The following is a 26,864-nucleotide window of genomic DNA, read 5'->3' on the forward strand; positions in this document are numbered from 1 at the left end:
ACGTAGCTCAGTGGTCCAGAGCACCTGACCGGACATCAGAAGGTGCGGATTCAATTACCGTCGGCGGCATTTATTTTTACTCGGGAGATATTTTCAATTTGTATGGATATTTCAGGCGTCTAATTATTGCTTATAATAATTTGTTGTCTTATTACATACTTACTTTAAAAAAATCAACTGCTGTATAGATGCTATTACGCGTGACAGCTGTTTCGCTTTCTGCAGGTATTATCAAATTGTCTTCGGAAAGCGAATCAGCGTAATAATAACTACAAAGTGGAACGAGTTTATATATATTTTTAAATATTATACAATAATATTATTAAATGTAAAAAAAAAACTTGATAACTATTAATAAAATAATTAATATGTTTTTATTTTATTTTACAGGAAAACAAACATTTTAAAAGTTTTAGTGCCAAAAACCGACAGTTATTTTAGTGAATTTTGAATTTCAATGTAATCATAGATTATGAAAAAGTTTTTGAAAAATAATTATTCATAGTAAAGAAGTAAAGTGATTAAAGTTAGAATCATGGGGTGCAACACGAGTCAAGATGCCAAAAAGGTAGAAGAAGAAGATTCTACTTCAAAAGATAAGAAGAAAGAAGAAAATCACGTGGCGGACAACAAAGGTAGGATTTTTTTTTTGTTGTTTTTTTTATTTTTTTTTTTTATATTTTATTTTTTTATTTTTTTTATATAATAGAAATAATAGAGATGTGTCGCCAAAATATTCACCCATACTTCTGCTGTTCCTTTGTTTCTACCTTCACAACAAACGCACAACATTCATTGCATAGCTGATTTGACAGTACTTAGCAGATTGGTTTGCAGTTTACTATGTTGAAGCGCTTAGGGCCGATTTTATGACGTCCCGATAAGGTGGCGATAGATAAATTCCCCAGATAGCCTAAGCTACTGTATTGTAACACGCAGATAGCGCTTTTGCCTGCTAAAATATGCTTTTCATGTTTTAAGGTTCGATTTTATGGTGTCACGATTTTTATTTATCACTCGTTAAAAAAGCTTAAATATTTACCTGTTTTGTACAATATACTCATAAACATTGCAGTAGATTAGTACATACACGAAATTCAACAATTTTCAAGTCCGACAAATTTTCACAAAACCATTTTTAATCATCTCTTTAAAATCAAAACAAGTCAATTTTACTTAAAGCCCCGTAGTAACCGTTCAAAGATGGTTTAAAAGGGAGATATGCAAATACTATTGTTAGAGGGAACTCGCTAATATTAAAAAAAAACACGATAATAATTAAGCAAAAATGGTGAAAATATTTAATAAAACAGGACCCGTTTGAAATAGAGCAAAAATTTCTCGATAAATGCTTTAGTTGCATTTAAAGATACACTGTGAATTTTTTCATGCCTATAACATATTAAATAACGGTTCCATGATAACTCAACACAGTGACAATTCAATACACTTTCAAAAAGTGATATAAAGTCATTAGAAACGATGAAAAAAATAATTTTAACCTAACCTAACCTACTTAACCCAGTTAATAAAGTTTTTGTTCATCATTTTCCATGTCTTTATATAACTTTTTAAAGATGTGATGAATTGTCATTGTCATGATTTATCCGATCACCTAAATAACAGAGCAAAACGTGTTTTTTATAATTTTCGGAGCTTATTTTGAGTGTTTTTTTCTATTTCATATAATTAATGTTTTGGCATAACAAATGTATAGATATTATTTTCAAAAATACTTTTTTTAGTTATGAGTTATCAATTGACTTGTTATACATCGGTAGAAATTGGGTATGCGAGTGCTTCACTTCTCAGGCCTCCGGCATATTCTGTCAGAAGGTTTGAGTATTTCCGTTTTTCAATAAAATCCAAATAAATGCAATATTTCTAAACGAATTCGAAAACTGATAACAGTTTTTGTACGGTGTTGAAATACGCTTTCAAATTTTATTATTTAAAAAAAAACACATTTTTTTGAATTGTTAAAATTTTGAAAGCAAACAAAAAAATAAATTAAATTCGCACACTTTTTACTTCCCTTGATTTCATTAAGGTGCACATTTTGATTCAAATGTGGTTAACTTCTAGATTTGAATATAAAGCGTTTTGTTTTCTCTTTCTTACCCCCCAGGCTAATTTATTCGCTTTTGGAAACAACTCATATGGTCTCATAGAAATCGTTGTATCTCCCTTACTCTCATGGTGAGAAATAGTGTTAGAAAGAGAAAACACCACGATTTATGTTCAAATCTAGAACTTAACCACCGAAGAAATAAAATTTTTATCTCTATGAAACCAAAATATCAATGATTAAATTATAATTAGTTACAAAAAATGCTAGGTGAGCCATCTATCAGAAAAAAATGTAGGTAATAATTTAAAAATTATAAGTTTATTTTAGTACTAGCTGACATTTACCCGGCTTTGCTGGGGGTTATCCTTAGGAGATAGACATATATAAGCCCTTACTTTTCTGTAGGCCTTTTTAGGATATACAATTCCGTAGTATATTATTTTGATGTATCTCATAAGACTTAGCCGGCGTTAGCAATTTAGTTCCCGAAAAAATATATATTTTAACGACTTTATTACAAAACATTGACTTTACTCTACTTTCTATAAATATAATATGCATGTATTATATATGTAAACCTTCAGGAATAAATTTTCTAAATGATTTAGTTTAGAAGAACTAAGCGCAAAAACAGACAGACGCGGATAGGGACGTTATTTTATACTATCTAGATATAAACAACATTTTAAAAATTATTTTAACACTTTTCAAAAAACAGTTTTATTTTTCGGATACGTTTTGAAATATTCCATTTATTTGGAATGTATTGCAAAGCGGAGTACTATAAAAATCCCCATATCGATAATTTTAATAAATTATATTAATAAAGTAGGTAGCTGTAATGAAAGATTTCTCAGGAATGCCTAATCTGAAGTTTAATTATCTTAAGAAATTATTTTGGATTATTTGATATTTATTATTTATTAGATTTATTTATTAGATACAAATAATTACATACATATTAAGGAAGCTTTGGCTGTCCAACTAGGAAATTTTCCCGTTTTAGGACAGCCAAATTGCCTGGTTTAGTTAACATTTGTACACGCTGCTGTTATGAATTATATTTCCATACTTTACATTAATAGTTACGCTAGTAATATAGTCTATATACATATATATTTATCAAAGTAATCAAAATAAAAACTTTTTCAGACATATTTGTACACCCGAATATTAGTTTTTTTTATGAAAACACCTGATAAATTTTATCAAGGTACATGTAATAATATGCAATTAAGGAACACTGTATCAGGGTACATGATAACATATTGGATTAATTCAATTTATAGTTACAATATAAGAAAAATATTAGGTGGGTTTCTTAATTTGATCGCTGTTACTGTGCTGTGTATTAATTTACATAATCAAGGTACATATAATATAATATACATAATCAAGAAACATATAAACAAGGTACATGAAAACATATTGTATAAACATTATCAATCACAAAAATTATCAATCGCATTGTATAAATCAAATGCATGGTAGGAATTTTTTATTTAACTGCCAATAACAATGAATAAATGTGAGTACAGAACATTTTTGTTTATCTGTTGGTCATCATAAGTTCGCTTTCGACTCTTCCCAAGTCTAGAAGCCAATAATAAACTAATTTACGCAGAATGCTTATGCTTTTCGATTTCCATAAATCGGGTAAGAGGTTGAATAATTTTGGACCAAGGTAATAGAATTGTCTTTGGGCAAAGGATGTCATAGTAGTAGGTGGAACAACTGGATTCCTCCTTGAATGTCTAGTGTCGTGATAATGATCAATGGAAGGGTAGTGGTGACGTTGTTTTTGAGTGTGTAATATAATTTTTTTTATGTATAGTTGCCTGACATCAAGAACTCGTATCTCTTTGAATAATACATCACTGGGGTACCTAAATGGTTTTTTTAGGATGACCCTTAGCAGTGATTTCTGTGCTTTTACTAAGGGATCCAGTATTGTTTTGGTACATCCGCCCCATCCCAAAGATGCATATTCAAGTAATGAGTTACACAGAGCATAATATAAACATTTAAGATCTTTTATGCAGAGAATATTTCTAATGCCCAGGAAAAGATGAGTAAGTTTTCTGACTTTTGTGGAAATTGAGTCTATATGTAGGTCCCATCTCAGAAATTTGTCTATCATAATTCCTAGATATTTTATACTATCTACGCATTCTAGGGTGTTACAATTACAAGTAGTTAGGTTATTGCAGTGGTGTATAATAATGTTTTGTGTTTCTTTCGGTTGTCCCGCTTGAGTTGCACTGAAGCGGATGAATTTTGTTTTCTCCGTGTTGAGTGTGAGTAGATTATTATCAAGCCATTGTTTAACACTGTTTATACCAGCTTCTGCTTTACTGTGAACTTCATTCCAGTTTTTACCTTCAAATAACAAGACCGTATCGTCTGCAAAGGTAATAATGTGGTCGGCAAGGGAACTGTTACATAGCTCATTAATATATATATTAAACAAAATTGGCCCTAGAGTACTTCCCTGAGGTACACCAAATTTAATATTTGCTGAATCGCTTAGAGTATCATTAATGTTCACTCTTTGGCTTCTGTTTTCTAAATAACTAACCATCCACTTTAATAGTTGACCCTGTATTCCAACGCACTGTAGTTTTTTCAACAGAATTTTATGTGATATAGTGTCGAACGCTTTGGCTAGATCCAGGAATAGTGCAGTACATTTAATTCCTCCATCGATATTATTAGAGATGATTTTTGTCAGGTTAGCGATAGCGTTTTCTGTGCTTAAACCTGGTCGGAAGCCGTATTGTCTATTAGAAAGAATGTTATTATCTTCCAGATATGTGCTAAGGCGATTTTTTACAATTTTTTCAATAATTTTCGAGACCGAATTTAGCAAAGAAACTGGCCGGTAATTATGTACATGCGATTTGTCACCATTTTTGTGAAGCAATATAACTACTGAATGTTTTAAATGATTGGGGAATATTCCTGATTTAAAACTTAGATTCGAAATGAACGCGATCGGTATTGCGACTGAGGATTTAATAAGTTTTAACAGATTTGATGAGACTTTATCAGGACCACAAGCATTTGATGACTTAAGATCGTCAATTATTTTCATGACTTCGTTTGTCGTTGTTTGTACATTGTCTATTTTATGACCGAAATTAGAGGTAGTAAACTTAGCGAGATCAATTTCAGTAGTATTAAGTTTATCAAGAATTTTTTTCGCAAGAGTGACTCCCACTGAAGTGAAATAATTATTGGCAAAATTTGCCATAATTTTTGGGTCTGAACAGTTTATATTATTAATGTACAACGATTTAATTTCGGAAGATTTATTAATTTTTGTTTTAGATATATTACGAAAAGTTTCCCACAGACGTTTTGGCGTACAGTTATTTTCGTAAATAATTTTTTTATAATAATTTTCTTTGGTCGATTTAATTAAATGTTTACATAAATTCCTGTACTTTTTATAATGAGCTTGTACTAAAATATTTTCAGGACATCTTTTCGCCTTTTCGTGTAATTGATTCCTTCTGTGAATAGATTTGACAAGGCCAGGGGAGATCCAAGGTGTGAGTTTTACTTGATTATTTGTTATGTGTATGTGACTAGTGTGTTTAGATATATATGAATGTAATTTTGTGATAAATTCATTCATTGCTGAGTCAGTATCAATTTGGTCTAGAACGTTTTGCCAGTTTTCTGATCGCAAGTCTTCGACTAAGTTATTGTAATTTGTTCGAGGGACATATTTAATTTTAGCATCAGTGGGAGGTTTGTTTTTAAGACAGAGAGCTGTGGTGTAGTGGTCTGAAATTGTAGTGTGAAAAACAAATGAGTTGATTAGGTTAACATTTTTAACATTGATATGGTCTAGGCAAGATTTACTCATGCCCTGTTCTCGAGTAGGGCTATTAATTGTCTGAATGAATCCATTTTCAGTAAGCAGGCATAAATAATCGTTATATTGACGATGGTATTCGGGAATAGTATTAATATTGAGATCGCCTATGATGATTTGACGTTCTATTTTTTTTGAACTATTGATGATTGCTTGAAGTGAGCTCAAAAAAGTGTCGATGTTTTGGAAAGCGGGTGATCTGTAGATTGCAAAGATACATAAGTTGTTGTTCAAAACAATTTTCAGACAGTTTGCTTGTGATAATAAAATTTCATCTACTTGTGCTTGTATTCCGTCTCTGATGTAAACAACGATTCCACTTGATTTATTTAAACTTATGTTAGTGTGATATTCAGAGTAATTTTGTATAATTTTGGAGGTGTATTCTTTATTTATCCAACATTCCGACAAAATTATAACATCGAATGAGTAATTAAATTGATCAAGAAATAATAAAAAATCATCGATTTTTGAAATGCTTCTGATATTCTGATGAATGATTTTTAGACTATATGAGCCCCAATTGTATTTGTTTAGATTATTTAGATCATAAATAACATTTGTGTTATAATTTATATCGGAATCATTATAATTATCATATGGTAAACGAAACATATTTAGTATATTTTAAATAAGTGTAGTATTGCGTAACATAGTTATTATATTTTAGATTAACGTGGTGCTGTGATAAACTTTCGCATAATATAAGTTTTAATACAATATCTAATTTAGTTTTATTGACACCTAAAATTACTATGAAGCTGGTGATAATACAAGTTCCTAGCAGGTAGTGGAAAGCAATAGACTTGATGAAGCGGGAACAACGACTAAATATAATAGTAAACAAGCGAGACGAAATATACCTCGAGAGCGAAATTGGTACAATTTTATCACAGTGTTGGCAATTTTGATTCATCGGAAATGAGAATAGCATTTGATCCCGCCTCTTTTCTAATATATATGTTCCCTCCTTTAACCCACGCGAATCGAAACATACGTTCCTTGGCATATTGGCGTGTCTTAAACCAGAGCTGCTTTGATCGAAAGGTCAGTTGTTCGGAAACGTAGATAGGTGAGCGAGGACCGGCAATTCCAATGTTCAATGTGTTAAGTTTGTCTTCGGTATTTTGTTGATTTTTATTGTAATTTTTCACATCCGCTAGCAGCTGATCTCTAGCTAGATTCGTCTTTAATTTGATAACTATTTCTCTCGGATGATTCTGTTTATTATTTTTTTTAGCTGACCGATAGATAGAGTCGATATCTTTAGTTTGAATCGAGGATTTTGTAGTCTGGCAGATGTTGAACATTACGTCTTGTAAATTCTCCCCGTTGATTTCAGGAATGCCTCTTATTTCGGCATTATTTGCTTTGAGGGCACGCTCTTGAAATTCTAGACCATTCTCCAGGACCGTAATTCTGGCTTCCAAAATGGCGTTCTTCTTCGTGAGTTCATCATTCCGTTGCTCCATGTTACGAAATCTGGCAAGAAAGTCCTCATACTGCGCACTTATGAATTGGATATTTTCTAGAATTTTATTATTTTGGTCCAAAATATCATTTTGTTTTTTTTCTAAATTAGTCGTTTTATAAATGACTAACTCTTGCAGTTCTTCTAGATTAGTTGATGGTTGGTAGGTGGGCGTTGAAGCTTTGTTGGTCACTTTTTTTGATGGTTCCAATGTTGCGGTATCACTGGTGGTCTCCGTTAAAATAGTAGCACTTGAGGCGGCTGAGCGAGTATCCTATATGGTATGGAGTATGGATATGGTAGACGCGATAGTTCAAATCTCATTAGATAAATGACCCTGCTAGCTTATAGCTTCCCTGCTACTAATATCGGGAAGAATTATTTGAAAGGAGATTATGGACCGATAGGACTACTAATCCATTGATTTGTAACTTGCTGATACATATCTCTAACTGCCCACTGACATGGTTTTGTGAGGGATAAGAATTATTTCATTACTCAATTTCATTAGGGATAACTTACAGAAACTTATAAACCTCACAGGAATATTATGTAATCATTACATATAATTAATAATATTTAGACCATATTACATTACATGTTATATGGTCTCCTTTTTATGCTATCCATATTCGTCATAATAATAATAAATGTTTTATTGTCTTCTTTTCTAAGTAACATATAGATAATGATATCCTCACTGGGATCTCCCGTGCTGAGGATTTCATTTACATATTATTATTTAATTATAAGAAATTAATATTACAATAAAGTAACATATGAATTTAATTATAAACATATACCTATCATGTACTACAATTTTTTTTTAAAAATAATTTTAAAATAAGTAAGATAGTGTTTTTTTGTATAGTTCAGTTTAGTAGATTCGGTTTTAGTCTGTGTTTGATATCAGTATATTTTCTATTTCAGATCTCCCTATATTAAGTATCCAGCTTTTTATTTGAGATTTAAATGTTATAATGTTGAGGTTTTTGAATGAGAGTGGTATTTTATTGTAGAGTTTAATACTATGATATTTATAAGAAGCTATTTTGCCCAAAAGTTGTATTAGTAGTTATTTGTTGGATAAGTTTTTGACCATGAGATCTAGTGTTTCTATTGTACGTGTTTGTTGTTATTTCTTGGGTTTTGTACTTATGAATGTAAATGAGTATAGTTTTAGAATATAGTTGTTTAATTGACATGATGTTAAGATTGGTGAAGATTTCATCCGAGAGTCCGTTCAGCATCGGTTCCTAAAAGGGATTGCTAGGCTAGGATTAGAAAGAGGTAATTACTCGTATTATAAAATTGAACAAATTTCTAAATCTTTCTCCTTTAGAAGACCGTCGACCATCTCATTTGTTTCTTTAAAATTATCAAGTATATTATTGACTCACCTACATTACTAGAACTCATCTCATTCAAAATACCTTCTCGTAGACTTAGAAATAAAGAACTGCTCTTCCTCAATCAACACTCGACTAATTATACTTATAATTCACCACTGTCCAGAATATGTAGAATAGGGTGGATCGATTTTTTGTTTTTATGTTTTTCTTAGCAGCGGGGTGTGGAATGGTTGCTCTATGGGGATACTTTTAAAAGTCATTACGACAGCATTAAGATATTTCGAGTGCAAGTACTGCCCCAAGTCAATTCAAATTTAAAAAAAAAACAGCGTGAAACTAGAAAAAGAAGGGTTTAATCTTTGCTGAATAAAAGTAGTTAAAATATAAAAAAAATTTACTAATAATATTATCTACTAATCAAGAAACAATAAAAGTACCATTGCTACACAAAAAAAAATCACAAACACTGTTAAAAAATATAGTCAAAAATCATAAAAGTTATTGTATTTTATAGTCCTTCTTCGAATTCGATACTGGCACTATACAACAAGATTCTAGCTTGTTTTGATCCACTCTTCACGTCTTTCAGGGCCGCAAACAGCAGAACATGATGCCGTTACCACTTTGATGCATCTTTCCGTGGCTTGCGTGTGACTGGGCATCAATCGGAACTTACACAAAATGTTGGATTCGATAATTTCGTGGTCTGCAATGGCATCAATTATTGATATCAGTTTTGTAAGAGGTGCTTCTGATGGTTTTTCCTAGTAGATCAAGTCAATATAGTCTTCTGCGTTGAAATTAAAAGTAGGTAGCTTAAATACTCTTATTGGAGAGAACCCCAACGTAAGTTCTCTGATACTTAGAATCCGTCTGCGAGCCAACTCTCTAATCTGTCTACGTTCGTCGTTTAATAAACTACCTAATAAGTATATTTTCGCTTGGCCAAAATACTCGTTGCATTGAATTACGGGATCTACCACTTTTTTCAAATGCTCTGGAAGGTAACGAGACAATTTTATGGTTTCGTGGAGGTGTCTCGCCGGTTGAAGTCTGCTCTTGGTTGTCTCGAAGGTTGTGTTTTTATTTTAAACCACATCGGAGCATAAACTCTTAGCATAAATTCAGTCAATATCACCTAATTTCTGTCGGATTCTTGGTTGATGCGTAAAGTCGGAGTATAGTATTGGATGTTGTTAACCAACGCGAATGACAGATTTTACCCGGGTTTCTTTTCGCTAAGTTTCCATTACATTGTCCTTCGGCGATTGCTCGGCACATTTCCTATAAAAAAAGCTGGTCTGTGCTAAGGTAGTCACGGGATTTTGTAATTTCATAAGTAAGGTTCATAGGTGAGTTGCATTCTATTGCTTGAAATTCTATCACAGGAAGATGTTCACAGTTCTTGAGTAACTTTCCTAGTTGGCCGCTAAAGCTTCTAGAACCTGTTGTCAATCCATCAAGGTATTCGAAAAGGTGTCTCAAACTTAACCCTTTAGCATGTAACTGACAGACCAACTACTGAAGTAGATGATGGAGCCTTCCTTCAAGAAGTCGAATAATGCCAGACTTAGTTCCAGTATTAACTGCTGTTCCGTCACATTCGATAGCCATGATGCACGCTAAATCAATGGATTTTGCCACAAAATATGAAAACAATTTGTGAGCTATTGTTTTAGCATCGCCGAACTTAACGCCCATGAGGCCAATGTATTTTGAGCTAGGTTCTTTCAAAAGACTGATATGTTCTTCTATCACAACTTCTCTGCGTCCATCCTCCATGATTAATGTTTTATCCTTTGACCGTCAAACGATATGCAAATGCACAAATCAAATTGGGGCTTTTTGATGGCAGTCAGTGTGGTCGTAGTATTGGCACGAGCACGTCGAATCTTATTACGATCGATCACGTTTGTTAGATTGTCTGTTGTCACTAATTCAATATCTTGCAATGTAGCGCAGACGATGGCAGCACCTGCCTGATCAGAAATACTGTATCGATCCAATGTTCTGGATACAACAGATAGTCCACTGTTTGTTGGATTTATTACATAAGAAGAAGGAGTAAATGAAGCAAAGTAATGTTGGTCAGTTGGAAGATCAACGTTAGTAAAACTTGAAACTGTACTGCGAGATATGGACGGTTGATCTAAAGATGCGCGGTGCGCGAGCGAGGCGCGAGAAAGTGGACTCGGCAATTTGTCAAATTTTCGCGGGAAAATAAATATTATCACATTATTATTTAAGGCGCGGCAATTTTTATTCATTATGAAATGTAAAAATAAAAATTAAAGTATTAATATTGACACAAAACTGTTTTATAAAGGGACAATTTTTTACCACATTTTAAATAATTCAACTGCTTTGGGGCAGTACTTGCTATCAAAATTTTAAATTGATATTTTGTATGCTTAATTGTATGTACCTAGAGCATCTATTCCGCACCCCGCGAAAACTTATTTATAAAAATAAAATAAAAATTCCATACAATGGCGATCCACCCTAATGTAGAATGGTCAACTCACGTCAAGACCTTGATTATTTTGGTATAAGTCAGAGTGTTTTTTGTTGCTCACTATGCAATTGAGGATATACTTGACTAGACTTGACACTTCTATTTTGTTATGTTTTCCCTGTTTTTCTCTGCTTTTATATGCCATCCTTTACTCTTGCATTGTACATTGTCCCAAATCTCGTGTCGCTTTGTAATATATTGGAAGTAAGTCCGTTAATTCATTAATAAATAAATTACAGAATATAATATTTACAACTCTTAATGAAAATAAAATACAGAGAGATAATGTTAGTTATTAAAAAAATGTAATTTAGATAAAAATGAAAGAAAGTAATGAGGTGGCAATAGCTCAATTGGAAAAAAAATGGTTTTTGTCCAAGTTGCGACCGTTTTTATTTTGTGTTTTTTTTCAATTATTCTTCATCAATGATTAAAACAGAATTTTTCTTATACACAATTGAAACTAATGCAGCAGCACATTTGCCAATTAACCTTGCTCTTCACACCTTCAATAATATTCGCTTAAGGCGACATAATACTCTAATAACGGGGGTTAGCTCAACGCTCACATTTTAATTATTTCTAATGAACGTATTACTAAAATCTCAAATGTTTCTAGAGGGATCCCTCCGGACATAAGTTATTGATATTTAAGATTAATATGTGAAACGTTTTGAAAATTTTATAAAACGATTTTCAACTATAAATTTAGCAGTAAGCCCTCTAGAAACATTTGAGATTTTAGTAATACGTTCATCAGAAATAATGAAAGTAAACTCCACGGAAAGAAGATTTTCTAGGCCTTTTAGGGCAAAGTCTTCACTTACGTCGATGTATCATCTTAAACTCCAACATCGCAATTTTTTCGAATTCACTGTCCATATTTAAAAGGAGCACCATGTCAGTAATATAAACTGTTCAACGCGCATACAATAGTTACTCTTTCACAGATCACCATTAATTCTCCCACCTGCAAATATACTCACACATACACACACACACTTATAAATTACACACCGCACCCGGTAATTACAAAATATATATGTACCCCAATATGCTACGTAGGTGGTCTCGAGCCGAACTGGCGAACTGAACCTCAACTTATGGGAAGGAAACGAAGCAACCGCAAATGGAGCGAAACGGCGCTTGCAGTTCATTCGGTCCTTTCCCGTAATTCGTGGTACGGTTCACGTTTCGGTTCGCAAATTTATACCCACTCAAAAGACATTACTTACATCGAAACATATCACCATAAAATATTTCACTGCAACCAATGTACTGTTTAATCCATATAAATAAAAATGTTAATGTTCGTTTCTTCAAAATCTCCGAAAGTTCTATACCAATTGTTTTGAAAATTTGACACATCAACCAATATGCGTGTGTTTTTAAAATAATTTACTTTAACCAGTGATTCCTATTACATTATTTGGAGTGTAAAATGTGATCAAAATCTCCGGTGATTTTATGTTTTTTTTTTCTTTCTAAAAAAAAATTAAAATCAGTAAGAATTGGACAGCTAGGGTCAATGTGAAGGGTTTGGCGGTTACTCTGCTTGGTGACAAGTGTCAACATGTGGAAAATTTAAAAAAATATATATTTTTGAAATAAAAAAATTATATTTTTTGATATATTTTATATCAAAAAAGTATCTTTAAAAAAAATTGAATTGATATTATTTACTCGAAGTAAGCCAGGAATCACTGGTTAAAGTAACTCAAGTACGTTCCTTAACACTTGCATATAGAAAATTTAAAATACTATAGAAAATTTCTAAAATTCGATGAGAATTATTAATATTTCAACATATCGATAGACAACCCTCTTTAGCTGGATAAACACTATTTTATGTCAGTTTCTATATTAGTAAGATTTTCACACACACTGTCATCTATCAATTGAATAAAATATTCACGACATACAAGGCTGGTGTTATTTAAAAAAAAAAATTCTTAGTACAAATCAATCACATATTTTTGTTATTTAAGTTTAAATTTGTTTATATTTTCTTCTAATTTAGGATCTTGATTAAAATTGAAAATTTGGTTTTAATAATCAGTGTAAATAATATTATTAAAATGACTATTGCGCTATTTGTGTTTCTTCAGCTTTGTAAAACATTTTATAAACATGACATGTTTGTGGAGTTTTTACGATTTTTTAAATTTTATAGAGTGACATCTATGTTTTGTAAAATTTAGCTAAATGTGTCCACGTAGGGTAGATTTGAGTGCGGACACTTTTAGTAATTACTTCGTTCGCCCTCCGATAGATGTCAGACACGCTCCAAATTTAAACTTTTTGAAAGCTCTTACGATAAAAAGCACGCGAATATTTCTTGGAAATTCCGGGCACGTTTTTTAATTGCCTACATTAAAAGACAAATATGCTTTTGACGAGACCTAAATAATTAATTCATTTGAACCATCCCTCTAAAACCCTTCTTCTAAACCCACTGAAGAGATACTTCTATAGAAGTGTGACGTAGGCGTGACTGTGTCCCCGTTATAAGCAAAACTTTTTCTTACTTCTGGTGAAATTGATTATAAATTCGCAAGAATCGCACTTCTTTCTTTAACAGATTGGTTATTAGTGTAATAAGGGTCTACTAAGATTTTATTATTATTTTTTTTATTTTTCAATTTCAACGTTTGGTGACTTGGCAGGGGTGCCCGGGATCATGGGGTGAGGTTTGTCTAGGTCTTGGCGGCAGATGCATTTGATCAGGAGAGACTGGTTGAGAGAGACCTTTTGAACTCTTCAGCCGGACTCTCTCTCGACCCATCACTTATACCGCAGTGTGAGGGATGGATTCATAAGTCCGGACACATGTCATTGACCCCCAGATCTACCCCTTATAACTATTTCTTTCCAAGATCTTTATCTCCTTCCTTTCCCTAAAAGACCGTCAACAAAACATCCCCAAGATGTAATAGTCCCTAAAGAAATTTTTGTTGATAAAATTGCACATATGTCATTTTATCAAGCGAAGAAATTTTTATTTTTTATTATTATATAAACAATCTTTATTGAAAAAGAAGAGGATACTACTAACTAATCTAATTGACACAGAACAAGACACAGACAAATAAAAAGAAAACAGTCACAACTAGGAATCGAACTAAGGATCTCTTGTCTTATCGGGAAATGCGTCTTAATAAGTATATAAACAAAATCGGATATGTATATCTGTTGTGTTCGCACAAACAAGTCTCCAACTCGTCTTGGAAGGAGTTTTATAAATAAATGGTTCTTTTAGATTAATCAGGGATTTATTAATACTCCGCGTATTATAATGGTGACTCGATAGTCGACCTAGCGAGAAGCTGGCTAATTGGAATCTGAAACAGTGAGTTTCTCTGGGAGCCTTCCCACTGGCCACTGACTCCATCTTACGGACTTCCTCGCAAGCTCTATGCAATGCCATCTGTGCGTGCATCTACAAAGCTTCCTAACAATATCCAATCCACTATCCAGGTTACAAACCAACTCTTTAGAAATTTATGACAATTTGTAACATTTATAGAAACAGTAAACTCTTCTAGACATTTTTGTTCAGTGGCTAAGCCTAATGACACTGATGAGAAAATTAGTGGAATTTACATTAAAATCATTTTAAAGAGCGCACGTTCGAGTGTACTTACCTATTTGTGCACACCAATCGTGGTTTAAACAGGTTCAGAATATTTTAAAATATAAATCGCACGCAGTCCCCTCTTACCCCGCATTTTTCCTACGATACAGCACACAATTGAACAAGGAAGAATCTATTAAGGAAAATTTTAACGAATTGCCTATTTTTACATAACCATGAAAAATATATCGTATTCTCCGGAGACTGTGGGTATATGGATTCACTGTTTAGGGTTTTCGAAGTGGTTACGAACTTTGGCTAGGAATCCGAAAGTCGCGGTTTCATATCCAGTTATTTCATAATTTATTCATTTAAATGATATGTTTGTGGTACGTTCCAGAGATGTAGATACTTTTAGTATCGCCGTGGTGAAAGACCACCATTCAGAATTGAAATGTGGCTTGAAATGGCTTTAAGTACTTACCTACCTACCTCCCTCTTCCCAATTTTCTTCTTCCCCACTACTTTCAACCCCTCATCATACCCTAATTGGGGAAGCAGGGAGCAATTGAGACTCTTGTGACTCGTATGAAAATAAACAAAATATCTTCCACTCTGGTATTTGCACGGAGAAAAATGAGTTTGCTAATTAATAATCTGGTTAAAAGCCTGATTGCAAGCCGTTTCCTTATAAACTTTTAGTAAATTCCTAAAATATCGAACACGTGTTCAAGATCAAGTACTTGATAATATACAATGACGAAATGCGGAGATATTATGATTGTTTCGAACAGTTTATTAGGAAACTTAGCAAGTCATTCGTTAAGGCGATGCACTACGTCATGTAATATTTTAAATTGAGCCGCTATCAATGACAACCCTTACGTAGATGGCGATAAGGTTTAAATTCCCGCTTAACACCATCCGCATGTTTTGATTTATGTAAGAAAAAAACATGGCCAAAAAGTGCTTTTTATTTTATTTTGTGGATGTTCAGGCATAATAATCAAAAAAAATTTCGATCATTTTATAAATAACTTAATATGCCACATTATACAATAAAATCATAACCGAAAATGGGTTCGTAAGTAGGAGATTTTGAACTTTAAAGCAATTTTCATAGGCCTTATACATTTATACATATTTTTTTTCTGGGCTTATAAAAATACTTATCTAAAAAATACTCGATTATTTTAAAGGCCAAGATGTATTTTACTCGCAGTATTTAATTAAAGAATCTGAAACATTTCTAGGCGACCAAATTTTCAAACCAAAAACGCGTGATTTTGCATTACTACGTATGACATCGCCTTAAATCCCATAATGCAATCCCGTATTTAACCGGATTACGAATAATTTGAAAATATCCTTAATAGATTTGTAATATCAGTAATTTTTCTCCGTGTGCCTAGCCTAATTGTACTTGATATTTTAAAAAACCTTGTAGATAAAAACATCCACCCTTCTTTAGACAACGGATGTTGTTCCTTGAAATTTTTTTGGAAAAATGCCATTTTTACTGCAGCAAATACTTTTTAGGTTCCTCTAATGCTACGTATACATATGCGAACCGAACTGCCGAGCTGAATCTCAACTTATGGAAAAGGAACGAAACAACCGCAAATGGCCCGAAACGCCGCTTGCAGTTGTTTCGTTCCTTTCCCGTAATTCGTGGCTCGATTCTCGTTTCAGCTAGCAAATATAATCGTACCATTACAAAGTAGATAATGCGGTACGATGCTATGGAAGACGCAATTATAAAATGCCGTAAATGGAAATAAATTCATAAGTTTTGCATTCATTTTTACACCTTTTGCGAAAATTGAATTAAAGAGAATGCAAGATTTTTAAAATTTAATTTTCTAGTATCCATAAAAGATTTACATACCAATATATACATATTAGTCGTAGTTTTGTGAATGGTTATTTGTTTGTAGGTATATTATAAACTATTTGTTTAATGTAACATTTTTTGTATATTAAATAAGGAATTTTTCAATTTGTCCAAAGAAACGTCACTATCTCCATGTCAATTCTTTTTTCAACATTCTACTCAAGCAGGTAAGTAATATTGAAAAATACGAATAAGAGAAACCAAATAAACAAAAGGTTTCATTTTTAATTTTTTTAACTGAGCCATTAAAACGGCCACCATCTTGAACCGGAAACGGAACGTACAAAAAACTGTTAATTCAATTACAAAGATGACAGATGTATGCTGGTTGAGCACATAAAGGTACATTGAATGCGGAATGGTAAAACAAAATACATTAACAATCAATAGATGTAATAAAATTATCCGATAAAGTATTTTTTTTTGAAAATGATTTTTCAATGAATATTAAAAATACATTCAGAAATAATTTCGCAATATTTCCAAGTAAGGTTGCGTATAAACTGGACAAAATTTCTGCGAGCTGAGCCACAAATAACGGGGAAGCTACATTTTTCGGTTGCTTTGTTCCTTTCATGTAATTCGTGGCTCGAATCGTGGAATTTTATCTTATAATACGTAAAATAATGACAGCTGTCAAATAAAAGAACAAGTCCTATTTTTCACCCAAAACCATTTTTTTAAATACATATTTTTTTACATTAGCTCCACGTGCCCTGAATAAAATAATTTCCCAAAGGGCCTATGCCATCTTATGATATTTATAAGGAAAAGAATAAGAGGAAGTTCTGAGAAGAAACAGATGTGGGTGTGAGGGGTCGGTAGGAATCTAAGAATTAGTGTGTCCAGAAGTGACGGACGAATGAATCAATCCGATGAGTCGAGAGAGTGCTGCGGGATAAGTCAAAAGGTCTCCCTCAGTCATTCTCTCCCGATCCGGCCCGTCACGCAGCAGGTGGGCAGACGTATCTGAAGCCAAGATCTAGACAAACCTTATCCCATGAACCCGAGAATCCCTACTAACCGAAAATAGATAAATTTAACTAAGTTGTGCGGGTTTTTAAACAGAAGTTCATATATTTCAATACATTTAACATTTTTTATGTGCGGTTAGTGGAATCCATCACCTTTCTTAAAACAAGTTTTTTCATCTTCTTTCTATCTCGTTGGTATCGTAAAGCATTTCCTTTGCCAACATTGCAAAGAATAATTGAATGCATTTCCTGGCATAGGCCCAGAGCGTGTTGTCATTTTTTGCATTTTTTTCAACCCAACCTTCGAGCTGTTATTTCCTTGACCTGCAATCCCGTTTTTAACCACAATTACCAACAATTTGAACAGTCTCATAATAAATTAGCATCATTTTTTCCGATAATAACAATAAGTTGGCACAAACAACGTGATGTTTCTCGATGACGCTTGGCAATAAATAAATATAAATAAATTCTTTATTCCAGGATGTGGTGAGGTGAGTGAAATCCCACACATCCCTTAGAGATAATGATATTACTGTCGAAAGCATGTACAAATGCACCAATACACACAATCTTAAGAAGGTATTTGTTGTTCGCATCAACTTTAATTGCACGACCTATGATTTGAATCAAACTGTCAAAAGTCAGTAGCTTTTTTGTCGCCTTGTCTGGGCTTTAAACCAAAATACACAAAACTAGCTAATCCCGCAATCAACAAACTTAACACTAGAGATCATTATCCTTTGTTTAACAGAAAAAAAACATCAAAACAATAACATACAATCGAAACACACCCCTAAAACAAACTTCCAAAAACACTGAAACATCCAGAAAAACAAATAAACAACAAAGCTTATATTCCTTTGTTGAAAACTCGCTACTTCCGACGTTATTCTGTTGGAGTTTTCCGTTTTAGTGAGCTTATCAAATTTTGAATTTCCTCGTTTTTTGTCTTGGGAAAATAGTACTTTTGAGAGATTTGTATTAAGGTGAAAATCGCTTGTATCGTGGGAGGTGGTTAATTCTCTCCGTGGATGTTTCCGCAGGTGAAATTCTCGATCGATATTAAGGCTTTAGTACAAGCTTCATAAGGACTATTTTACCTTACACGGGTAAGGGATGAATTTCATTTTGAAAATGAAACGCACGCTGGTTTTCAAAATTTCCAGGCGATGGAACCTAACATGTATTAATTTAAGAAAATGTAAGCCAAAGTCACTACCGCAGTCTTTAATCTCTAAATAGTAGGTATATAATAAAGTCGCTATCCGTGTCTGTCTGTTTGTGCGCTTAGTTCTTCTAAGCTACGTAACAAATTTTGATAGAATTTTTACTGTCATTTAGAAAATTTCTTCAGGAAGTTTTACATATATGAAACATGCTTATTATATTTATAGAAATAATTAATAATAATAATGATAATTGGATGACTTGTATAACGCCGTTTTTGTGCAAAATCACATCAAGGGCAAATAATACATTTCTACAGTGATCTATGTTATTACTAACTATTTATGAAAATAATATACAGTACATTACTTACCTGGTAGGTCACTTGAGATTAACACTAAATTAACATTAACTAATTGTTTATTAGCGAAATTTAAATACAGGATTTAGAACATAATTGGAAAATTGAATATAACTAGACTTTCTCTCAGGAATGGTATATTTAATTTGGCACTGATAGCTTAAAAAAGTAAGTGACCTGAATTCTGTTGGACTTGTTATGGATCTTAGTTCTGGAGGGAGTTTATTCCAAGCCTTCAGCCCAGATACTCCGAAAGCGCGATCACCAAACTTAGTATTTGGTTTGCGCTTAGGTTATATCAGTCTGCCTACAGCTGATGATGTTGCCGATCTTTTGTTTTTTTTTTTTTTTCTTTATTCATAAAAATATATTTGGATACAGGTTTTTTACATGCTTTTCGACTACCACACTAGACACATGTCAGTATTATGGTAGTCGAAATTTGTGTATAATTATATAAATGTAATACATGATTCATTCAGTTGTAAAATAGGTATAGGTTAAATAGGTTTAACTGAAAATAAGAAAGCGATGAAAATAAAGATAAATTAAATAATTATTTTTAAAAGAAATTTTAAACAGAATTGAAATGAAAAAAAAGAATAATAAAGCAAATGAACTTATTTAATGATGTCAGGTATTCTTTAAAATAGTTCTTTCCCTTAATAAATAACCAATACTGAATATATAATATTATGTACATGATCACATACAGGAAAAGAATTGGAGTAGGTGAATCTTGTAAACATAAAGATAAAAATAAGGTAGGATACAAATAAAAATAATAGATAATGCTAGGGATAATAGAAAGAAGAGAAAAGACGATTTTTATAATCAAGTCGAAAAATTATATTTTTGGGCACTACATTGCTAACGCTAGCTAAACCTTTTGAGATACACCAAAATAATTGAAGGAATTGTGTATCTTAAAAAGCCTACAGAAAAATTCGCGATGGTATATGTCTATCTCCTAAAGATTACCCTTAGCATTGCTGGGTACACGTCAGCTAGTTAAATAGTATAAAATAAAGTCGCTATCCGCGTCTGTCTGTTTGTGTGCTTAGTTCTTCTGAATTATGCAACGGATTTTGATAGTGTTTTCACTATCATTCAGAGAATTTCTTTCGAAAAGTTTATATATGTGAAACATGCATATTATATTTATAGAAAGTAGAGAAAGGTTTCTGAGCCACGCCGAGTACACGTCAGCTAGTATAAAAATAATTTTACACTTTCAGAATTTTAGGTCGTTCTTAGTTTGTGTTCCTAGTCGGTACATGGAATTTAATAGTAGCGACGATGGCAGGGGTGTCAATTAAGTTGTTAATGCCTCTTTGTAATACAACTTTCGATTGTTTTCCAAGACAGCCAATGGTTTCGTAATCTATCTTCCACATTAATCAAAATGTAAATATTCGTTTTTTCAAAATCTTTAATCTCCGAAAGTTTTTGACCGATTGCTTTGAAATTTTGTATTTTATCTTAGTATATAAAAATCATGTATATAATTAAACTTAAATGTACCTAAAATTTGTAATCTTCTCCGTTAAGTATTGGTGTATAACCGTTTTATAGAGAATATGAAGAAAAACAGCTAAACACCATACGTACGAGATTTGGCAAGCTACCTAGGGGGGAAATTTATGTAACTTCAGACGACGTTCAAAATTACGTCATTTAAAAAATGGTTACCGGATAAATCATCACAACGATAATTCATCACATCTTTAAAAAGTTATATAAAGTCATGGAAAGTGATGAAAAAAAAACTTTATTAACTAGGTTAAGTAGGTTAGGTTAGGTTAGGTTAGGATAGGTTAAAAAAATTTTTTTTCATCGTTTCTAATGACTTTATAACACTTTTTAAAAGTGTGTTGAATTGTCACTGTGTTGAGTTATAATGGAACCTTAAAAAATATATATTCTTCTAGAAAAATTAATAAGTAAAATCATTTCAGTGAAGGTATCGGCAATCTGTTATATTGTATTTATTTAGGTACACTGAGAAAAATGAGTATAGCTGATTTATTGAAATACTGTTAAAAACTTGCAAATGAAATATTGCTTAAAAATTTCATAATAAAATATTATGCCATTCAGAATATCACGACCCCTATTCATGCTGTGCTTTTCCTGAAAAATATAATGACGAAATGCCACAATATTAGAATTTTTATGAACACGTGTTCCGACATCTTTATAAACTTATTCGTGTACAGTTTGATAGAAAACCTGTCAATTCATTCGTTAAAGGTCCGCAGTCCCGATTTTAACAGGAGTACGAAAAATTTTACCAGATTTTAAATAAATTAGCCATATTTTATATCCGTAAGTTTTCTCTGTATAGTGGAATATAAATATTGAACTATATCCCTACCAGGTTGGGTTAGGTTAGGTTAGGCGTTGTAAGGCGGGTTCAGATAGGGACCGGTGTTCCATTGTTATTTGAGTTCTATCGACCATCATGCTAGAGTGATGCCCATATATGCTGAAGATTATTTTTTTAAATATATTTTTGAATAATACTCCAGTTTACACGGCAGTTTCAACGCGCCCCAAAGTTTGACATTCGCCGCGTTCCGGAAAAGCATCCCCTCTTCCCTCTGTTCGCCCATTCTCCGTCGAGCAGCCACCGAAGTAGCACGCGTTCGAAATTCAAATTTTCAAATTCGAATCGATTTTGAATAAGGAACGCGCGTTCGAACCACCAGTAGACGATCCCGCACATTCGAAACCCACTAAACTCGCGACATTCGAAATATTATCGGTGAAATTCGTTTTTATTCGGAAATTTCGTTCCATTTTTAAAATCAAGTGTTGTTCGGTTTAACACTAGCGGCGCGTTCGAAAGGTATTTTAAATTTGAATTTGTTCGATTTTTGAATTAAAAGTGTTCACAGTGAGGATTTCCGGTTTGCTCAAAGAATCAGTCTAATAGGTATGTAGTTTTTAATTTAATATTCTATGATAGTTATTTTTAAAAACATTTAAATATCTTCGTAATATATGTTATTTGTAATGCTATTTGTCTATGGTATTATTAATTGTTTTGATGTTTTTTAGGAACGTTCTTACAATTTAATAAAAAACATATATATTATTTGAGATCGTGTTTTAGCTCCTTTAAAAGTCTTCATTTTTATGTTTTCTTTTCAGAGCTTTCTCCCTTATTTAAGCGTGAAATGAACCATCAAAATGTTTTCTGGATGATTAACTTTTTCCGCCTTTTTTGAAATGAAGAAGAAAAGGAGGGCTTAATTAAATGAGGCTTCTCTCCCTTTATCATAAAGTGTAAACTATCTCCTTTAGATATCGATAAACATTAAAACATGATATATTTTCGATAAAATCGTTCTGATTACCTTTGCTAGTATCTAAATTTTGGAAAATGGATCATAAGGCATTTTTAACAACTTATTCATTTTTAAACTGCGAGGATTATTTCCGTTTTGCCGAGATATATAATTTACCACAGATACCGATATTTCGCAAAAAAGGTTTTGTCTGAAAAGTGAGGTAAATAGACACTATTACACTTATTATTTATTATTTGGGTTATCATAGAAAAAAATAATATTCTATCTAATAAAATAGAACACGATTAATACACACAAAAAAACACTAAGGACGGGTTGTTTCAGAGAATTTGAACAATTCATCAAATTTCACAGTTAATTTTCAAGAATTGTGAAAGTTCTATCATTATAACAGTTCTTTGAAGCAACTGGCACATGTTAAGGCGATGCACTACGTTGTATAATATTTTTAATTGAGCCGCTATCAATAACAACCCTTACGTAGATGGCGATAAGGTTTAAATTCCCGCTTAAGACCATTCGCCTGTTTTGATTTATTCAAGAAAAAAACATGGCCAAAAAGTGCCTTTAATTTTATTTTGTGGATGATTTTATAAATAACTTAATTTGGAACATTATACAATAAAATCATAACCAAAAATGGGTTCGTAAGTAGGAGATTTTGAACTTGAAAGCAGTTTTCATAGGCCCTTACACTATTTTTTTCTGGGCTTATAAAAAGACTTATCTAAAAAATACTCGATTATTTCAAAGGTTTAGATGTATTCTACTCGCAGTATTTATTTAAAGTATTCTACTCGCAATATTTAATTAAAGCATCTGAAACATTTCTAGGCAACCAAATTTTCAAACCAAAAACACATGATTTTAAATTACTGCGTATGGCATCGCCTTAATATAATAACAGAACTTCAATAGAATTTTCACAGAGCTTGGAAATCAAATTTTAATTTTGAAGAATTACTCAAATTCTCCAAAACAACCCGTCCATAGAATATCTAGATAATAATGAAAAGTGAATATTTCTGTTTTCGGAAATGGAAAATAATTCATTTTAATAGTTACTTGAAATTTCGCCAATAATGCAATGAACTTAGAAGGGAGTTTTCGAATAACCACCCCTTACTTACATATTTTAATCCCACTCTCCACACCCTGTTTCGCACTTACTTAATTCTTGTTGTAATTTTTTTTTACAATCCAATTATAACATCACTTTTCTGTCTCTGCTTTGTAGTTATCAGTGTCACCCTGATGAATGACCATAATTTAGAATTTCAACAATGCTTAAAAATTTACTTGACTAATTTTATTTTTTTATAATTTTTTTCATTTAAAATAATAATTTTATTTATAGTGGTACACACTCTCGTTATCGCCCTGGTTAAAGTAAGTAAGTAAGAAATGACTTTAGCCGTTATTGGTGTCCAGATTTGAATAGCCAGGTACTACCCCATCTCTTATCCCGCCCCACTACCTTCAGTCTCAAAATACATATACTCCAATTGGAGATGCCTTAGTCTTACTGGCTCCAGAAGGTTGAGAGCAGTTGGGACTCTTGTGCTCCACCTTCCTCTTCCTATTTCCCATACCCGACGCTGTCTAATTCCTACTCACTCCTTTTAGAATCACAATAAAACATACTCAAATGAGGAAGCCATGATCCCGCAGGCTCCGGTATATTTAACTACCTATTTAAATTTAGACTGAGTTCGTTTTTGGAGTATTTCTCGATTATGCACCGGTACCGAAGGGATCGATGACGCTGGTTCATCGAAGCATCTTTCATTGAAATACCTGTAGAACAATACAGCATTACCACCTAACGCTTGTGCTTTAAAGATGGCAATCTGTTGCCTATCGGATGGGTCAGTGCAAATAACAATATTCTAAATCCACTAATTAATACCCAAATAGCCGTAACGAAAATAATACTCAAAGTCCCTGTAAGAACTAGCATTGTTTAGTATTGAAACATTTTTGAATAATATCTACCATTTTTCCCATCATATACCTACTGTCATACCTACTATCGATTTTCATTCCTTAAAAACAGCCTTACCTACATTTGAAAATAAGAAGATTTTTGTTGCATTGTAAATTGTCGCAAGTACAGCAATCGAATTCGTGTCGTGTAGCAAGAAGTTGCAATTGTAGTGTTCTCGTTGTATTATTCACATGCTTTGTGCTAAATATCAAAATCATATTAAAGATTATCTCGTTTCGGAGGAAATTTCAGCCCGTGAACAGTGCAAGTTCGTCGACAGCCCTATTGCCTGGATTCTGGGGAGTTCAAGGTAGGCTGTTCCTTCATTCCACTTTTTCCCGTGATTTATTTAAAACCAATTGAATGAGTTCTTCATTGTCGTATTTATTGTGGATTTGATTTATAGTTCATTTTAGTTCAACACGTTACAAGCATAGAAGACAAAATCTTCAACAATCTAAACATTATGTCTATTAAACAACTCTATTATATACAATTCTCCTTTACATTCATAAATAACAATACCTATTAAGGCCTCGTAGTAAGCGTTTAAAGATGTTTTGAAAGGTATATATTTAAATATGAATGTTAGAGGGAGCGCGCTAATATTAAAAAAAAACCTAATATAATTAAGCGAAAATGGTGAAAATATTTAATAAAACACGAATCTCTCAAAAAATTCTTTAGTTGCATTTAAAGATACACTGTGAATTTCATGCATATATCATATTGAATAACAGAACAAAACATGTTTTTAATGATTTTCGGAGCTTACTTTACGATTGTTTTCTATCGATAGAATTTCATATAATTTATATTTCGGCATAACAAATACATAAATATTATCTTAAAAAATAACGTGTGTTTTTTGTGGAACTTAAAAACTTAAATAGTTAACGAGAAACTTGTTATAAATCGGTAGAAATTAGGTATGCGGGAGCTTAAGTACTGAAAAAAAACTTTCTATATTACGGTACTAAATTCTACAAAATAATTGCACTCTTATTCAAAATTCACAACAACATTATAACATTTAAATCTCAAATAAAAACTGGATACAAAATATAGGGATATCAGAAATAAATAATAAACTAACACCAAATACAAACTCAAACCTAAACCACTCGACTGCAGAAGCACTATATGATATATTTAAAATAACTTCATATTATTAAATTTTAATATGTAATTGAAATCCTCTGCACGGGAGATCCCAATGATCCCATTGATCATTATCTCTACTTGTTACAAAAAGGAAGATAATGAAAAATTAATTATTTTTATGATAGTGAAAAATTGTCCCAAAGAAGCGAAGCTAGAAGTCCACAATGGAGTTCTGATATCTACCCTGATGTATGGTAGTGAGACATGGAACTGGCAGAGAAAGGATGAAATTAGGGTGAACGCTGTAGAAATGAGATCCCTGAGGCGTATGCATGATAAAACCACGTATGATCGTGTGAGAAATGTTAAGATCCGCAAAGAGTGCAAGGCTAATGTAACCGTAATGAGTAAGATTAGGAAAGAGACGCTTAGATGGTTTGGGAAGAAAGGAGTGTAAGAATATGACGCAAATACAAATGGTAGCAGAAGTCGGGGACGCCCGAGGAAGACATGGCATGATGAAGTGAATCAGATACTTGAGTCGGAAGAGTATGTATGAGACGATGTATGAATGTGAATGAGGCAAGGAATGTGTGCCAAAACCGAGTTGTTTGGAGGTCCGCCCTCTCTGCCTACCCCTGCGAGGAAAAGGCGTGAAGGTTAAGTAAGTTAGTTAGTTAGTTGGGGGAAATTGTACCGCCCAATATTGCACAGAGTCGAGGGATTTTTTTGGATTATTTTGGGACTCTGACTGACCAGACTAGGCTTCCACTTTTGATACACCAACTTGACTCAGGCTTTGATGGACCTCCCGTATCTAGTCACTTAGATTTACACCTATCAACGAAAGGCCTATTGGAAGTATAGTGCGGTTTTCACATAAAATAAAATTGATTTGTTTCGAGCCAACCCCTTGCAAAGTCCCAACATTCCCATTAGTGGAATACTGCCATGATCCTGCAGGCTCCAGAATCTTGTGCCATAACCGCAGAAATACGATGTTTCGATTTAAAAACATTTTATGCTTCCACAGACATTCTACAGGCTTTTCATATTTACATTTGTATATTCTCTTTGATCAATTCTCCCCTAAATAAGTAGAGCCTTTTATACATCCGATAAGCCTATTTTAACCCCTTTGCAAGAATTCACTTCCGTCCTGTCGAGTGCCGGCATATTCTATCGGCAGGC

The 26,864-nt window shown here is 32.7% G+C and overlaps 1 protein-coding gene across 2 annotated transcripts in view; it reads left to right on the forward strand.

The window, feature by feature from the left end:
* The first annotated feature begins 396 nt into the window (after nt 1–396).
* The window catches only part of igl (IQ calmodulin-binding domain containing protein igloo), a 557,622-nt gene continuing 531,154 nt past the window's right edge, over nt 397–26,864 (forward strand). The window contains exon 1 of one of the 2 annotated variants that reach the window (XM_089649614.1): nt 397–635. The gene's annotated coding sequence lies outside the window, so the exon portion shown is untranslated. Of the gene's footprint in view, nt 636–21,897; nt 22,204–26,864 lie in introns of those variants that run through there. The other variant, XM_089649615.1, reaches the window with a different exon arrangement.

The sequence above is a fragment of the Hesperophylax consimilis genome, chromosome 30 (genome assembly GCF_061612785.1).
Source record: "Hesperophylax consimilis isolate HC1 chromosome 30, BYU_Hcon_1.0, whole genome shotgun sequence".
In the NCBI taxonomy this organism is placed as follows: Eukaryota; Metazoa; Arthropoda; class Insecta; order Trichoptera; family Limnephilidae; genus Hesperophylax; species Hesperophylax consimilis.